This window comes from Colobus angolensis, unplaced genomic scaffold (genome assembly GCF_000951035.1).
Source record: "Colobus angolensis palliatus isolate OR3802 unplaced genomic scaffold, Cang.pa_1.0 Scaffold86, whole genome shotgun sequence".
In the NCBI taxonomy this organism is placed as follows: domain Eukaryota; kingdom Metazoa; phylum Chordata; class Mammalia; order Primates; family Cercopithecidae; genus Colobus; species Colobus angolensis.
The window spans coordinates 6,439,328-6,454,134 of NW_012122487.1; the positions used below are offsets into that span (position 1 = coordinate 6,439,328).

The 14,807-nt window shown below is 40.3% G+C and overlaps 1 protein-coding gene across 2 annotated transcripts in view; it reads left to right on the plus strand.

Moving 5' to 3' along the window:
- BNC2 (basonuclin 2) overlaps positions 1-14,807 on the plus strand; it is a 443,555-nt gene that overhangs the window by 334,970 nt on the left and 93,778 nt on the right. The window lies entirely within an intron of this gene.

The window sequence follows — 14,807 nt, forward strand, 5'->3', positions numbered from 1 at the left end:
GGCCTCTTTCCATGCTGGTTTAGAGAGATCTCATCCATTCTTTGAACCTCCATATGATTTCCCATTATATGGATATAACATAATTTATTTAACTAGTCATTTATTTAAAGACAGTTGGGTTGTTTTCAGTGTTTGGGCTTTTCAAACACTGTTGTAGGAAATATCCTTATATCTATTTATTATGTTTGTTTTTGTTTGTGTATGTTTGTTTTTGTAGAATAAATATTTAGAAGTAGAACTGTCAGGTCATTAAGTAGGTACTTCTAAAACTATTGTATTTTGGGTAAATATGACATCTGCCACTTTGATAGGAATATTTATGCTACTCTATCATAAGTCTGGACCATAAACAAAGTAGTTAACTATAGAAACCATCTCATATGTTAACATTTAGAAAATCAACAGTAGAAGTTGTTCCCCTCAACTCAGTGTTCTAAAAAGCCTGGAAGCTCTATATATACTGAGTTGAAAATCTGTGAGAATAAATATCCTCAACGAGTTTTTGTATTTTCGTTTCTCTAGGAACTGAAAATTTCTGTGACATACCTATTGTTTTCCCACCATGAAACGAGCTGTTAAGAGAAGAAAAATAGGCCGGGTGCGGTGGCTCAAGCCTGTAATCCCAGCACTTTGGGAGGCCGAGACGGGTGGATCACGAGGTCAGGAGATCGAGACCATCCTGAGCTACACGGTGAAACCCCGTCTCTACTAAAAAATACAAAAACCAGCCGGGCGAGATGGCGGGCGCCTGTAGTCCCAGCTACTCGGGAGCCTGAGGCAGGAGAATAGCGTAAACCCGGGAGGCGGAGCTTGCAGTGAGCCGAGATCACGCCACTGCACTCCAGCCTGGGCGACAGAGCTAGACTCCGTCTCCAAAAAAAAAAAAAAGAAGAAAAATAAGAGAAAAAGTTATATTCAAGAACTATTGTCATTTTAGAAAATAAGTCATATATTGTTAATGGAGTTTGTTAGTAACAATTATCTTAATAATTATTCAGAGTGTTAAAGACCAAACTCTGTCATTTCTTGGTCATGATTTTTCTTCTCATTTTGTCGTTCCAACCCCACAACTCTTCAATCTCTCCTCACTCCCAAGTCCATTTTACTCTTGATAATACAGGATGCATTTGGCATCTGTTCTGTTGTTAAAACCCTCAGGAAAAATTATAAAGCTGTTCTTGCAAATTCATCATTATTGTTAAGAACCATGATTTACCTCGTGGTTATCTCGTCCTTTTTCCACCTCTTACCTGAGCTCTGGGATGACATTGCCTTCCTGGGTGAGGCAGCGTTGCAGCATCTCGTCTCTCCCACCTTAATTTGTCATGATGCGTTGCATTTGGGTGACAGGCAGTTGTTCGTGCTTGAATAACTCAGGATTTGAATTCTACAGTTTGTGGCATCCATGTAATGCTTAGCAGTAGGTACAGCTGTTAACTATTCGCTTATAAATAATCTTTTTTGCCTCTCAACCTGTCTCCCAGGTAGTGTACCTGTCACCATTAATAACTCTTCAGCCGCTCCCTAGTGATTTGACCTATCAGTTGTCGTTCACGGAAAAGTGGTGCTCTGGCCTGCTATTGAAGCTTATGTAGGTTCTTTCAGCTCCTCAGTCACCCAGCAGGAAGTTGTGTTGGTCGGCTTCACAAGCAGGCAGCTGAACACCTCGTGCCGTTTGAGAAAGGTGGCATTATGTTTTGAACAATAGATGATAAGACTCCCATTTAGACTGCAAAACAGTGTCACGGGTAGACGGGGGTCTGGAGGAGATGGGTGGTGAAGATGACCAACAGCAGAGAAAGTTTCCTGTCTCTTTGATGCTGTACTTGCACCTAATTATCAGGGCATCATCATCCTCCTCTGATGCTTGCAAACTAAGTTTGGTGTGTTTGATCAGGTTAGTGAATCTGTCAGGTACGGCATTCTGCCTGTTTCTGAAGCTTAAGAATGAGAAGCCAGTAGCTGTCATGCAGAAAATGTGAACTGCCCCCCAGTCCTTGTCCTTTAGCAGTCTGTCATTCCTCTGTTTGGACATGTGCTCTCTTGCTTCCACTCTCTGTTCCTGAAATGTGCTGCTTCTAACACTTCTCCAGATTAATTCCTACCTGCATTTAGGTCTCAACCTACCCATCACTTTTTCAGGAAACTGCTACTGCTCTCTCTATTTGGCATTGACTGTACCAACTAAAATGCCCATATGGTAGTTTTTGTTTATTTCCTATTATGCTCTACAATAACTGCTTGTTTACTTGTCTTTTTCTCCTGCTGGATTGTAAGTTTTTTGATGGATGATACATAGTGTTGTTTGCTATATCCACATTCTGGGCGTGTCATAGAATCTCAATAAATTTATGTGAAGAGGATGATAATTTATTTTTTATGAACTCACTTTCCATTGACATATCATGGTCATATCAATGGGGAGTTCAGGCAATAAAGTATGGCATATATTGTCTACTATATACTGTGCTGGCACCAGGGGTTCAGATAGGAAAACATTTCGATTGCTTTTTACCCTTTTAGTGAGTGACTAATGTACATTTCTTTGTCTGAGGATATGTCTTGGCAGTACAGGATTTCTTCAGACATGGCTCAGGAAATGGCCGAGAGTAAAGTGAATCACAAGGGGAAAAAAAAAAAAGCATAAAACTATGTTGGGAAGTAATCCCAGTGTTGGTGGACACACATTATGTTTTTAAAAATAAATCCTCCAAGGAGGTAAATCACTTAGGTATTATGTTGGTTTGGTTTTCACTTGGAAATGAATTTACCTTGTAAATGGATCTTTGTTATCCTTATCTCACTGGGTGTAAGGAATTAGCAAATGATCACATTTTAATACCCAGAAAAATGCCATATTCTTTGCCACCCAGATATGTACACATATGCATACATATATGTGTATGTATGTGTTCCTTTATATATAACTAAACACAACAACGATCTGAAAAGAACAACAAGAGTAAGAAATTTAGCATTTTAGGGAGGCTCAAGAAAAAAAAACCCAGAGTGAAGCATTTTAGTTTACTTTTTTTGTTGTTGTTTTTTTTGTTGTTGTTGTTGTTGTTTTTTGAGACAGAGTCTCGCTCTGTCGCCCAGGCTGGAGTGCAGTGGCCGGATCTCAGCTCACTGCAAGCTCCACCTCCTGGGTTCACGCCATTCTCCTGCCTCAGCCTTCCGAGTAGCTGGGACTACAGGTGCCCGCCACCTCGCCCGGCTAGTTTTTTGTATTTTTAGTAGAGACAGGGTTTCACCGGGTTAGCCAGGATGGTCTCGATCTCCTGACCTCGTGATCCGCCCATCTCGGCCTCCCAAAGTGCTGGGATTACAGGCTTGAGCCACCGCGCCCGGCCTAGTTTACTTTTATAAGGATAAGGACAAGTTATGTCTGTAGGAACTTATATACAGTATCTAGTAGATAGAATGATAAAATATATTAGGAAACAAAAAGTATTTGGTCAAGTTCAAGGATAGACTCTTGATTGTGCTGTATCAAATGCACTTTTAAAGTTAAAAGGTATTCTAAAAAGGAATACATGCCTTTAGCAAAGAAAAATTATATAAACGACTGTGTGGTTGAAAGTAAGTCTGATATTGGGGTATAGTTCTAGAAATAGTCTATGCATATAAAGCACAACGTATCTTTCTGTGTGTTTGATAAAAATGGTAAAGGGGAATATAGTGAGCACATTATTCTGTACTTTCCATTTTTCACTTAATGATATATCTTGTAAACAACTTCATATCGGCACATAAAGAGCTACCCCATTCTTTTTTAACAGCGGCATTGTACGGATGTGTCATAATTGACGTGCCTATCCCTTCATACGTCGATAGGCTAGGTGTCGAAACATGGTTTTGATCTTTGGTATTCCAGTTGTTGATGGGATAAGTGGTAGTACATTGCTTTTATTTGCATTTCTCTTAATGAGTAAGGTTTACCATCCTTTTATGATAATCAGTCATTTCTGTTTCCGTTTTTTTTCTAAACGTCTTTTCAGATTCTTTCTATATTTCTATTGCATTATAAATCCTTTTCATTTTTAGCACCTTTTTGTATCTAAAGAGAATTAGCCCGTAGTATAGCTGTATTATAAACATTTGTTCGCAGTTGGTTTTCAGCTCTTTACCTTGTTTTTGCTTTTGCTTTTCATTTGTTTTTGTTGCATATTTGGTTTTCTTTTTTTAAGTTTTGTGTGGTTTTATTATCTTTTGATTGACTTTTGATTCCTCAATCTGGCTTAGAAAGATCTTCAAGTTCTTAAAAACAATGTGAACTAGTTAATGTTATCTAGTTATCAATGTTACCTACTAGTATTTTATGTAGTAGTTGTAGTCAGTGAATTTCAATCTCCCTCCCCACCCCCCCCCACCCCCCATGTCTCTCTCTGTCACCCAGCTGGAGTGCAGTGACGCTATCACAGCTCACTGCAGCTTTGACCTTTCAGGCTCAAGTGATCCTCCCACCTTAGCCTTCTGAGTAGCTAGGACTGCAGGTGGGTGCCACCACACCCAGCTAACTTTTGTATTTTTTGAAGAGACGGGGTCAAACTATGTTGCCCAGGCTGGTCTTGAACTCCTGGCCTCAAATGATCTTCCTGCCGTGGCCTCCCAAAGTGCTGGGATTGCAGGCATGAGCCACCACATCTGGCCTGAATTTCAGTCTTACTGAATAAAATTTTTCAACCAGGATTGTTATGTTTCTTAAGGTAGTGAATGTTGTTGTATAGAGATTATTAATAAGATTTTTCACTCATCTGTTTTTTTCTTCCACTGTATTATTTTAATGATGTTTATTTACACAGAGTATGTTAAACATGTTCAATAGATTATTATACATAGAAACATCAGAATCCTATTTAGCAAATAGACTAATTTAAGCTCTTAATATTTTTAGGTCTAATCCTGAATGTGTATTTAGAATAAGAAATCACTTCAAAAAAAAACAGAAAATGGAAACACGAATCAAGGAGATTTGGGCCCTTTCCTTCTAAATTTCCTTAGGGAACTTGTCAGAAATGCTTACTTAGAAATCTTGCCTGTTTGCACTCTGGCTTCTCCTCACCACCTAGGATGTTCTCTTAGTCTGAAACTCCTAAGGACCTAGGCAAATGAGAGACCTGAGCTGACGCCCCATTCACTCTCAGGTAAATCTGGTGTCTACTAGTAGCTCACACTGTACTTCATTACACTTTCCTCAGTCATTAACACTGGTAGCATCAGTTCTAGGACTGACGGTTTCAAAGGGGTCACAGTCAATTCTGTTGCTACTGGTTTCCTTGTCATTTTATTTAACTTTATTGTCTTTATTATGATTCGCTTCTCTTACCATGCATGGTGTTCTCACCCCAAGTGCTCATTAGGTAGTAAAGAGGAAAAGGTGGAGATGGAAGAAGCAGCTTATTTCACAGCAGAATCTCATATAGTGTTGTTTTGTTTTTTTGGTGAAGCTAAAATCTATTAGAGTTGTAAAATAGAACAGTTATTAAAAGATTATTATTATTATTATTATTTGAGATGGAATTGTTGTCCAGGTTGTAGTGCAGTAGCATGATCTCAGCTTACTGCAATCTCTGCCTCCTGGGTTCAAGCGATTCTCCTGCCTCAGCCTCCCGAGTAGCTGGGATTACAGGTGCCTGCCACCACGCCTGGCTAATTTTTTGTATTTTTAGTAGAGACAGGCTTTCACCATGTTGGCCAGGCCGGTCTTGAACTATTGTCCTCAGGTGATCTGTCTGCCTTGGCCTCCAGTGTTGGGATTACAGGTGTGAGCCACTGTGCGCGGCCAAAAGATCCTTTTAATCTTTTTTTGTATTCTTTTTCCAGAAAGTTTACACCTTTCTTCTCTTTAGACATACTCTGAAGAGGGTTTAACAAGATTCACCTTCACAGTTGCTTTTCAAGGCAGCGTTAGGACCTGACATTAATTGTTTTATTTTAAAAGCCCTTTCCGTGTTATATTTGTGAACAGAGCCATTTTCATTGTTACTGCTTTGAAAACACATAAATAGACACTGAAACTCGATACCTGTGTTTTCTGTTACCAGTTCTGCTTCCATGTTTCATTTTCACTGTTCTCAGTCTTCTGATTGGGTGAATAATTGAATGATGGCTTGAGAGATTGGTGGCAGTGAACTCTTGGAGCATCCAGCTTTCTTTGTGGGACTTAGACTGGCTTTTCTTTCCCATCGTGGTTTTGGGCTTGATAGATGACTTTATACTTTTCTGGACAGCTGGGGGTTAAAACAGAGTGGTGGTTTTGATTTTTGGCATTTTTCAGCTGCTCCTCAGGAGAATATAAAGTGCCTGTGGAGCAGGTCCAAATCAGTGGATGTTTAAGAGAAGGGGGAAGAAATAGCTGAAGAACATTCTTCTGTGACTTAGTTGCCTTCTGTTGCATTAAATGGATGGAAAGGGGGAATAAGTGTTGGGCTTTATAGTTTTTAACATTAAAACTCTTTTAAAAAACTTCAAACCTTAAAAAACATGAAATGACCTTCAGGCCTCTTGGCTCCCACTGTTCAGGTTATCAAGTCTCGGTCACACCCTCCCCCTTCCCTGTAAAAAATCTAGAGTGAAGTGTGAAAAGCATCAGAAAGTCTCCTTTTGCCAGTTCAGCCTTTTAGTCGCTTGCCAGCACCTTCATCTCTTCATATGTCTCTAGCTAAGGTCTTACATGGAACAAAAACCCGACAGCAATGGAGACCAGATGCCGGTATTTCTTCTCTGTCACTTGGCTGCTGAGCAGATGGAATTTATATCAATCGGGCATGCTAGGAGGAAGAGGCCGTGGCAGCCAACATGTGGAACTGGGGCTGAGTGACATTTCTGCTAATGTTTTGTCCTTGTAGAACATTATGCTTCCTTTTTGCTTATGAGCTGTGGTTTTCCTGACTCAGACTAGGTTCCAGCTCCAGCTGGAATGGCTGTCGCCCTTCCCCTCTCCTCCTTCCCCCCTTTTCAGGGAGTGCTGGGAGCTAAGGAGGAGTAGTGGGGCCTGCACAATGGAGCTCTTTATTAAAATACCTGACATCTGCATGCAATGCACCAAAATCATCTCAGCTCAAGTAGAGGAATGTGCTGGGCATTACTAGTCACTTTTTGTCTAGTGCTGTGTGCTTGTTTGATTTATATAATGAGTGAGTGCCTCTGGCAAAAGAGGATGTTGAGCATATTATTGGAGGAAGGGAACTTTTTAATTTTTTCCAAGAACATTGTCACAGACAGGCCTAATACTCATACAAAAATACGAGTATTTAAAAGCAGTTGCAGCTATCCCATGGATTTCTCGCTGTGGCTTAAAAAATGTTACACCCCCCTCTGCTCCATTTAAGGTAAAATCAGAACTCAAAAATCCAATTTAACATGATATGGAGTTTTAATGTTGGTGACTACTGTTAGTAGGAAGTAACACTTTTAAGGAATCTCATGTAACAAAGAAGCTCTGGAAGGAAAACAAAATACGTGTCAAAAAACCATAAAGGCACACACATAAAAAGAATTATTGGTGAGTCTTTAATTCTCATCCCCTCTCTCAGAACAGTACATTACTCTTCATACCACAAGAAATAGGCATATGTGTGCAACTTATATTTTCTTCCCTAATAATGTAAATCATTCACATTTTACCTGTTTGTGGCAAGTATGTGACAAATACTACCATGTTAACACGTTATTTCATAAAGCACTGAAGTGTCATGACATTGCTGCTCACTTTGCAAAATCAGCAGCAATGTCCCCATTCCCACTTTGTCACACCTTTTATTTCTGGTGGAAATTAGACTTAAGATTTTGGTTGGGTTGTGGAAAGATTTGGAGGACACCAGGCAGGGGAGGTGGAGGGAGATAGAACTTCCACTACTTTTGTTCCTTTCTTTGGAAAAGCAGCTCTGGCAGACCTTTCCTGATCTTTCCCAAATATGTCAGCCATATCTATCATATCTTGAGTCTTCTAGAAAACTCCTAGGGCAGGCTAGCCATTCTTTATGAAACCTAAATTCTGTCTCTTTATCACTTTTTTTAGTGATTCTCCTGTCTGATGTATGTTCCTCTTATATCATGCTCCATGGTGTGGAGATGGCCCCACAGCTCCCTTGGGATTGAAGTAAACCCATGTAAATTGATTAGAAGCTGGAGTAAAATACTAATATTGGTATATCTGGAGAAAGACTCAAGTCAGTCATTCCTGGAGGAAATTCTTCAAAATTGCCTTGGATTTCTGTTTTTCTTTGCTATTTTTTTTAATCTATGCTTGTGCTATACTGAAGACAGGATTTCTTATTTATAAAGTCATTCAAGTGGCCTGATACAAGAAACCTATAGTAACACAGCATGTATGCCCATAGCTTATGCAGGTACAGTGGAACCTGGAATCACAAAGTACAGTTGCTCCTCACTATGTGAACTTGAGCTTTCTGTACTCAGGAATGAAATAGATTCAGATAAATTACTTAGATTGGGCTGTTGGGATGAAAGGAGTCTCCCTTGGTCTCCACTCCCTTATGATGCTGATCAGAGAACGTCCTATCTCTTGCTCTCTACCTCTTGCTATCTATGCTATCATTGTCTAAGCACAGGAAGAAGACAGATTTAGATAGTGAAAAATGTCTGTGCATGCAACTACCTGCTGTATTCCAGAGGAATAGGAATCTCTTTTTCTCCATTCAGATTGATCGTACACCAGTTCCTTTCCTTCTCAGTTTTGTACTTAACCATTCCTGCTTTTCTTTTTGAATCTTTGGCTTCTTTCTTGTTCAAGATTTTCTCCCTTGCTTCTCTCCCTTTCCCTCAAAATCACTCACATGAAGTCTTGACCTTCGGTGTTTCCTTTTCTGTGACCCTCATGACAAGAATGCTTCAAGCTGGAAGAGCGCAAGTGTCGAGCTGGTGTTCAGTAGTGTGAGATGATTGTTTTACTCTTGCCTGAGAGTCCCATCAAGAAGCATGGGAAATGCTTCCTCATAGGCCTCCTGGAATGACTGTGCCATATGCATTTAGCTGGAGGAGAAGGGAGCAGACATCATCCTGCAGAAGTCAGATTATGGTAGCCAAAATGTATCGGTATCTGCCCTGCCCGTTAGACTTTCTCAAGAAGGATTCTTAAAAATAATTTGATTTGGTCTTTGGATTCTGGGCCTTGCCATGTTGGTCCCAGGAACTATGGCACTGGTCCCTGCCAGTGATGTCTGTTGACTGTCTCGTGGTTATGGTCATCTATCCTCCACTGGGACACAGCTCCTTTAGTTCTGCCTGGAAGGAGGCCAAACACAGTCTTTGGTATTATGTGTCAAAGTCTAATTCTTTGTCTTGCCAGCTGTATGACTTGAGCAAATTACTTAACCTCAATGAACCTCAGTTGTCTCTTCTGTAAAATAGAAATGATAATGTCTGCCTTACAGGGTTGCAGAAAAAAGTGGAGAAAATGGTAGTTAAGTGCCTAGTACCTAATGAGAACTCCACAAGTCCCAGCTATTTTTGTTGTCATTGTCTGCTATCAGCATGGCAGCCTTGGACAGCCTTTCCATGTAACCTGGTGTTTCACTTGGTCAGCAGCAGCCCCAGGTCTAACTAGAGTGTGCTGCCTTTGAAGTCTGCCCACTGCCATTAGGGCTCATTCACCACTACAAAACAAGAAACTCTCCCAGAAGTGAGGGTTGTCTTTACCTGTCCAAAGGAACACAGGCTTCTCTTGTTTGAATCTCTGCATCCTAAGAGGTTATCTCCTAAATCTGCCAAGGTTGATTTGAGACAAAAGCTCCAATTTCTATCTTTTGAGTCTTTACATTAGAATTTTCATAATCCTCGTCTCTGGCCCTTGATCCCTTCAGCTAGGGCTACGCCTCTTTCCAGCTCTAGACAAAATTTCTTCTGGAAGAATCACCCCCTCATACCTATCCCTCCCCTCTATTGCTCATGGAATGCACTGGGATTTATTATGCAAATGAAGGTCACACCTCCAAGAGACACAGTCCCTAGACACTACTCTCTGTTACATTTTAATGACGGCTGAGAAGGTAGGGCCAGTAAAGGAGGCATTCATCCCTGTTTAAAAGAAAATGAAGCACAGTGCTTACCTCTGTCTCTTTCTGAAAATTAATCTGACAATTCTAGCAAGCACACTTTCTCTTCTCAGCATAAAGACATGCTGATAACACATTTGCTTTTGTTTGTTTGTTTATTTGACTCACCAGACTATATGATAAAGACATTTGTTTTCTGGTTTTATTAAAATATGACTTTTGGGCTGGGCACGGTGGCTCATACCTGTAATCCCTGCACTTTGGGGGTAATCCCTGCACTTTGGGAGGCCAAGGCGGGCAGATCCCTGAAGTCAGGAGATTGAGACCAGCCTGACCAACATGATGAAACCCCATCTCTACTAAAAAATACAAAAATTGGTCAGGTGTGGTGGCAGGTGCCTGTAGTCCCAGCTACTCAGGAGGCTGAGGCAGGAGATCATTTGAACCCAGGAGGCAGAGTTTGCAGTGATCTGAGATCGCGCCACTGCACTCCAGCCTGGGCAACAGAGTGAGACTCTATCTCAAAGAAGAAAAATAAATAAATAAATATATATATATATATATATGACTTTTGCACCTTTACATTCAAAATCTCGTGTAACAGAGACTTTAGTAGAATATGATGAATAATAGTAAGGTGGGGGCATTTGCCCTTTATACCTAAAAGACATGTTTTCTGTTTTTATTTTATTATTATTTTTAGAGACATGGTTTTGCCCTGTTACACAGGCTGGAGTGCAGTGGAGTGCTCAATGCAGCCTTGACCTCATGGGCTTATGCAATCCTCCCACCTCAGCCTACTGAGTAGCTGGGACCACAGGTGCACACCGCCATGCCCAGATAATTTTGTATTTTTTATATTTAGTAGAGACAGGGTCTCCCTGTGTTGCCCAGGCTGGTCTTGAACTCCTGGGCTAAGTGATCCTCCCACCTCGGCCTCCCAAAGTACTAGGATTACATGTGTGAGCAACCACGTTCAGCCATATTTTTAAATTTAGTTTTTATTATAATATTTTTATAAAGAATTCAAGCCACACCGTAGTATATATAGTAGAAAATGAATACACACATCTATTGTCCCTTCTTTCCAGATTTCACTCTCAAGATGTAACTGGTGGGCCCAATAACCAGTTTGTGTTCCTTCCAAACCAGTAAGTTTTAAATGATTTGGTAGAAACCCTGGCATGAGATGTTTGTGCCAAGTGCCATTTTTGGATTGGTTTACAAATCTGAAGTATGGCTGAGAATTCTGCAATTATCTAGTACATTAATCATCTTAGAAAACATAGGACCCTATGACTTGTCCACCCCACTTTAGAAATAAAAATTTATATGGTTACATCGAACTTACAATTTACTGTGTTTATATTAACACCTCAGGCATATTTCCTTTCAAAAATGGAATGAAATGATTTTTTTGTCTCCTTTAGGCTTTGGAGGAAGGAAGTAAACTAATGAACTTTATGCTATTGTAAATGTAATGCTTTGAATCATAGGACACCAGGTCGGGTGTGTACGTTTACTTAAGTTTGTGTTCACTTGTGTGCGTGTGTGTTTGTGTATGTTTGCAATTAATTTGTCAGTGTGAATTCCAGTGTATAGGTATTATCCTCCCACTGCCCCTTCTTTCTGGCAAGCAATACTGTTTAAAACACATACTCATAATCAGAATTGGGCTAAAATATTTTCTAAAGCTTTATTTACTTAATATGAGATACCACGAAAGCCTTAATACCGTAAGGCAAATATTGCAGTGAATGCCAGTATTTCAGCCTATAGTAGCATATCCTTGACTTTCATTTTGTTAAGATTGACTAACATTTAATTGCCTTGCCTATGTTAAAAAAGGAAAGAAATTACCTTATAGGGATATGCAAGCTCCTGAGGTCTCTCAGCTGTGAGCCCAGCCAAGTTGCCCTCCTCCAACTGGCTACTTCCCTCCTTAACACACAGAACCTTATACACAACAGTAAATAACCCTCAGTAAATTTGAATCTTATCTCAATCTAAAGACACCACCATCATTATGGGGGAATGTTGTTAGTCTGCAAAACCTCAGTCAGTTTAGAACAACACAGCAGTATCCAAATTTTTTGGCTTCGTCTGGATATTGTTACTGCAAGTGTTGGTGCTGCATTCCTGGATACCATTTACAGAGTGATTTCTTAAACATTGGTTGTGTCACAGTGCAGCTGATCACTTTAAAGCCTCTTGCTATTTTGCTCACAATCAAAGAAACCAGAAACATCTAATTAACATTTACCTCATTTAGAATTAGAATCACCTGATTATTTTACTACATTTGGAATAAATGTGAGAGATGCTTTAAATATGTCAAATTTTAAAACTGTCTGGATTAAAACACCTTTTTATTTCTTCACTTTTTTATTAAGGTAAAACTATAAATTAATAATTAGTCTCCTATTAGTCTTAAGAGATTTTTCAAATGACTTTGGATTTTCAGATTAAATAAGAAAAAAAAGAAGCACACATTTTACTGAGTTTGTTTTGTGTGCTTGTTTGTGTATTTAGACTGTGTGTATTAGAAACAACCTGCTTTACAATAAAGACTCTGAGTTCTCACCTTGTATTCAGGGAGTTTCTGGCTACCTATGTATGTAATTTGGACTTTGTTGATACGTAAGTAATATTTCTCTCAGTTGATACCAGAAGGTCTCAAGAGTTATCTTGAGAATTGCATAACTGTTATCCATTGTAAACTCGCTTCTTTAGGTTAGTGTGGTTAGATTATCTTTTTAAGTTTCCCCATAATCATTGTGGCATCTCAGCATTTAACTTGCAAACGCATCTCACAGTTCTGATACCTGACATGGCATCACAAGGACATTATCTACACCAGCCCCATCTTGGTAGGATTGAAAAAAAAAAACAAGAACAACACAAAGAAAATACATGTTAATGTGGCTGAATATTCATTAGAACCCTGCGGCCTGGGGCTGGAAGCACAGTTAGGCTGTGTGTTTACCAGGCCACCCGAAAGGCAAGAGGGCATAAGGCACTTAGAAACAGTGGCTCAGCTCAAGCAGTGTTGTCTTTGAAAAGTTTTCATTTTCCCTTGAATCAGCTACAGTCTCTTACTTAAGGTCACTGCAGTTTGCAATCTTTGGCAGAAGACTTCTTCCTTTTTTGGTAGTGGCAGTCTGACTTTTTTTTTTTCCCTTTTGGAAGTGTTTTCCTCTCAAACTGCCATTATCTTCCAAACCTGTTTCATGTTATCATTGTCAGATGCCTCTTTTCTGAATTTCTTAGAACAAAATGCAATGAGATGGAGATATATATATGTATTTCTTCTTTTTTAGCATGGAATTGAAAGTCATATGGTTATGATTTGAGACTGTCAAGCTTGATTTTTTTTTTTTCAGAGGTTTTTTTAATTTTTTTTTTTAATTGTACCTTTTTCTCTGGGCAGTGAACTCGCTGCAGAGACATCAAAGAGAATGTGTACTGAATCAAGGTGATTTTTTTTTTCGACCACATCATTGCCAGCTGTGGTGTTTATGATTAGAGACAGGCGTTCCAGACACCTCCGAGTCCTCACTAAGCGTCAGATCTTTAACGGGATCCATCCCAACTGAGTGACACTAAACAGACAGCCAGAGGGGAGTTGGTGGGATAGAACAGGGAAGAGGGCGGGTGAGGGTGAGGGAGGCTTTGGTGCCGGGTGAATTCATCAGCCAAGCTGTATAACAATCTCCACTAATGCCAGGCTGCAGGCTGCCCAGAGGCCCCATAGCATTCCTTTCAGCACAGCTTTCATTAGCCAAGGGGATGACTAGAGCCCAGCAAACACAGTCATTGATCCTCTTCTCACTGGGCGCAGGGATGCAGTGTTCAGGTCACAGCCCCGTCAGCTTTGAAGCAGCTCCATTTCAGACACTGACAGCCACGGACTATTGGCTTCTTGGAGCTGACATGATTCCCTCTCGGATCTCCATGCTGTGCTCCATGCAGCTAACGATGTTGAATTTCCTCTGGATGTTGCATCCACTTGCAATATTAACATTTGTTCAGTGGTCCTCTTGACGCAGGAATTATGTAAATAGCCAACAGTACTGGTAGCTGTGCATTAAAAGGAGTTCTCTTTCCTCCCTTCTGTTCCCTTCTGGGTCAGTGTAACTGCCAGACAGTTTTTCCAGTTCCAGAAACCAGAATATGTATCTGGAATCAGTAATCAATGTGCTGGTTTGGAGTTCAATACTTGGGAATTATTAAAATCAAGATGATCTGCTTATCCAGTGATTGCCTTTAGCAATGAAGAAAGAAGTGGTTTTATTGACTACTTATTTCTCTCTCCATTGTGAACGTGTTGTTTTTTTTTTTTTGAGACGGAGTCTTGCTCTGTCGCCCGGGCTGGAGTGCAGTGGCTGGATCTCAGCTCACTGCAACCTCCGCCTCCCAGGTTCACGCCATTCTCCTGCCTCAGCCTCCCGAGTAGCTGGGACCACAGGCGCCGGCCACCTCGCCCGGCTAATTTTTTGTATTTTTAGTAGAGACAGGCTTTCACCATGTTGGCCAGGCCGGTCTTGAACTATTGTCCTCAGGTGATCTGCCTGCCTTGGCCTCCAGTGTTGGGATTACAGGTGTGAGCCACTGTGCGCGGCCAAAAGATCCTTTTAATCTTTTTTTGTATTCTTTTTCCAGAAAGTTTACACCTTTCTTCTCTTTAGACATACTCTGAAGAGGGTTTAACAAGATTCACCTTCACAGTTGCTTTTCAAGGCAGCGTTAGGACCTGACATTAATTGTTTTATTTTAAAAGCCCTTTCC